The sequence below is a fragment of the Pteropus alecto genome, unplaced genomic scaffold (assembly GCF_000325575.1).
Source record: "Pteropus alecto unplaced genomic scaffold, ASM32557v1 scaffold95, whole genome shotgun sequence".
NCBI lineage: Eukaryota > Metazoa > Chordata > Mammalia > Chiroptera > Pteropodidae > Pteropus > Pteropus alecto.
This window is the reverse complement of record NW_006441071.1, coordinates 23,743,229-23,747,401: the sequence shown is the minus strand read 5'-3', so window position 1 is coordinate 23,747,401 and position 4,173 is coordinate 23,743,229.

The window sequence follows — 4,173 nt, the reverse complement described above, 5'->3', positions numbered from 1 at the left end:
TGTGTTTTTTCCTCTCTCCTTTGCTCTCATACATCCGTCCTGTATCAAGCAGACTTGAATTGCACAAATTGTTTGCATTCTGTTTAATACCCAGTTTTAAAAATGATTCTCCCTCTAAAAGAGATGGGCTGATTAATATACTCAAAATATCTTGCACTACACAGCCAATTCCTTTATCCTTGTTCTATGTATAATGTATAACCCCTCTTTCTTCAAATGTGCATAAAAGGATCCGTTCCCCACCAGCATTATTTGTAACCGCAGAGCATGAGGTGGTACTAGGTGTCAAAAATGAAAAATTGCTAAATTCAAAATTGCTTCTCTCTTTGTTTTAAAGGTGACCTGCAAGTAGTTTTTATTTTTTTTAATGAACTAATTGTAGGATTATATGCTGAATGCCCCAAATGCAGAGAATGAGAGAAGAACACTCAGCATATACCTGCTACAAAATACCTGGTATTGTTTCAGACGGAGCCTCTGCAAGCCCAGACTGCTGACACCCACATTCCCCACAGCCCTATCAAACAGACTGACTCAGAAGTAGCTCTGTTTTTAAACTGGGATAATGAGGCAGGCAGGACAATGATGTGCTGGGCTAGGAACAGAGACGCAGTTTGGCTACTTGCTGAATGACCTTGGCCAAGCTGCCTTACCAGCCAGCAGCTTAACTTCCCCACCTCCACCCAAAGGGAACCAGCCTCTTCATTCCCTCCCACTGAAGAAAAACTGATGGTTATAATTTTGTGTTCAACACATGCCTTCTATAAAAAGAGGTTGTCAGAGCCTCAAGTTATTTTCGAGACTCATTAGGACCGCACACATATTGTTTGATTGGAAACATCTGAAAAATATGCAGTGAACCTGTCCATATGTCTCAGTGCCATGCCCTGCTCCCTCTGGTCCCCAACACAGCAGAGACCAGGCTGGAATTTGGAAGACCTCAATTCTTGTCCTTCACTGAGATATAAAGACACTCCTCAGAGTAACTCAGGCACTTCAAGATTCCGTAAGCTTAGTCAAACCATCTATGAGTTTATCCAGGAACAAAATTATGACCGAGAATGAGTGGAAGTTCACTACGTGATGTGATGTGAGGGAAATCACAGAAATGTCCCTCTCCTGACTGAAGACAGTGTCTGCAGTTGACTAGAAATTCCACCTTTCATATGAATTTATTCTTATTATTTACTTAGTTACCTGTCACCTGTTAAACTGTGCATAACCCTTCGAGGGTAGCACATTAAATTGTTTGTTAGCTACTATTATACCTCAGAGAGAATGAGTTGTTCAGATTACATTCCATGGAGATGGCTACTTCAGTAGCAGCAGAACAACAAGCAGGGAAAGTTTGCTGCAGAGGCAAAAGAAACAAGAAATCCAGGGCAAGTTGCATTGCAAAAAGAAGGCACCAAAATAATGGATTTCCAGCACTCATCATTTATCCATTTATCCTTTCGTCAGATATTTATTGTCTACTCTGCCACGGGTGTGCTATCAGAGGATGATACGCTCTGAAGTGAGTTTTTAATCACAAAGAAGACAGAATACTCAAGACCAACTTGGCCCACTTCACAGTGTCTACCCTCAAGCCAGCATCCCTTAATTATAATTCTCTGGGAGGAGGAATACCCCAGCTTCCATGCCCAGGAGTTGCAAGACAGCAAAGCTGGATTCCCGAGAAAGAGGCAACACTCTGACCATCCGAACGCAGCTCCTCTCTCCTTCCACCTCTCAATCTAGCTGTTTCCATGAAACTGTGAAGGACTCCAAGCATCCCTTTTATTAAACGGTGTTTGTGTTCTTTGCCAGCTGATGTGGCAGCAGTGTGGGCCTGACGAAGACAGTGAAAAGAGACGCTGCTAATCAGGGGAAATCTGAGGACTAAATCGCTATGTGTGTGTGAAGTGAATTTGTCAGCCCTCTTCACACACAAAAAAATAAGCAATCAGGAGGAACCATGCTAAATGATCCTGCAGAGACCCCATCTTCCTCCTCTGAATTCTCTGCGAGTACCTGAGACTTGAGACCGAACCCTGGGGACTAAATTCCATCCTCTGCTGTCTTTCCCCTGTGGCTTGCTAGACCCAGGGCTCTTTCAGGCTCTGTTTTGTTCAAGTGCTAAATCTCCCAGTGGGAAAAGTTGGTGGTTTGGGTTTTTTTGTTTGTTTGTTTGTGTTTTGGTTTTTCTATAAAATAACAGAAATAAAAGCCCAGGTTTGGCCCTCTGGTGAAACTATTTGTTTCTTGTCATGTGCACACAGGGAAACCAGCCACTTCAAGAGGTGACGGCATCAGCAAGTTGTGCCCCTGGCTTTGAAAATGCCAAACTGGTACCTTCGTGTCTAATGGAAATGCCATGCTTAACTCTATGCCCTGAGAGTTTAAGACAGATTAAATTGCTGCTGAGGTCTTACCTAGTCAGGATTCACCTACAAAATGAACTACAAGTGCAAGCCATACACAATCAAGTAATTCCCATCCTAAATCTAATGAGAAAATAACTCAGAGGCCACTGATGGCTTTTGCTCAAAGAGATGAATAATGTGGAGAATCCCTGGCTGCAAGAACAGAAGAAATTAATTGCTAAAGCCTTCACAGCATGACGAAAGCCAAGAATTATCCCCTGGATCTGCACTTACAATTTACAACAGCTGCCTTCTTCAGACAGGCCGAAGTGACTCTCCGCAGTGCACAAAGCACAGCTGATCACAGCGATGAATCTGGAGCTAGATCAACACACAGCCACAGCTTGGAAGACGCTCATCCTCAGGCAACCTGCAGCACCCAGCCTGCAGCCCAGACAGAGCCCTCTCTCTCCATGGCTGGCACTTACAACGATATATTGCCCCATTCACCATACTACCATCATAATAACTCTTTTGAGATTCCACTGGGTGATGGATAAAGTACAGTCTATTTATTGATATTTTCCAGCTTCTGGAAACTGCGATTGTCATCAGCTTATCATGGGAAGAGCATTTTATGCCCTTTTATGAACTTCTAGCTGGATAGCATAGGAGAGACAGAAAAAATCATAGGGGGGATTTCCTTAGGGTCTGTGCTTACAAGTAAAGCATTTAAAAAGGAATTCGAGCAAGCAAACCAACAAAAAGAGTAGGCTAGAGGCAATTAGAAAAAAAAAAAGCAGAGAAGACTGATAACTACTATGTAAAAGATACATTAAAAATAAAATAACTATTGTAAGGGGTGGGGATTTACATAAGCAGAGACTTTGAAAGGTTTCTCCTAAAAACAGGTACAGGTTTCGTGTAAAGGAGATCATAACCTTTTATGACACAAATCTGACAACATATTTGCTTGTTCATATTTGAAACTAGGGTTTCTATCTGAAAGAAGGGTTTAAAGACTATACACAGAGTGAACTTGTCCACCAATCCATTTCTACTCACCTAATTTATAGTCTCATGTGCCAAGAATCCTATTTGGAAAAAAATGGTAATTTAGTGAGAGTAAGATTTAAACAATGGGCTGAATGGCAGATTTTTTTAAATTGTTTTAAATATTTGTAGCCAGTCTTCACATTAACCGTTCTGAAGAACTAGGCTGTGGATCTGGTTGTGGGATCTCAGCAAAGAGGAACTGAAGGGCGCTGTTACAGAAAGGGCATCTCTTAAAGTTGATGTCCCTAAAATACATAAAATACTTGGTTTCATCAGTCGTTTACACCTTTCTATGACTCTATCAGGTCATTTTTTAGGAACACACACTAGTATGGAAAAGGAAACTATGTGTGGTCAGTGGGTTAAGGGATGAGGATAAGGAGGTATGGGACAGAATGAAACAGTTTGCCCCTTCAAGGGCACCGTGTCCTTCTTCAGGTTACTTTATTAACATAGAGACTGAGACATTTTAGAAGGAATGTCATATTTTTTAGTGGTCATTTAGTGCATCAAAACAAAGGGGCAGGCAATAGGATGCTATACGGGATGACCAACTTTTCCGGCTCCTTTTGCCTTATATCCCAGATAACCTCTCTCTTTGCTCCTGTATTGATCACACTTTAGCCCTACAAATAGGGAGAAGATGCCAAATGCACAGGACAACAGGAGCTTGGGTGTGTGTGTGTGTGTGTAGCTAATGTAATCCTGGTGAATTATTCAAAGACACACCCAACCTGTCCCTATAGTTTATGTATGATTTTTGCTGTCCGAA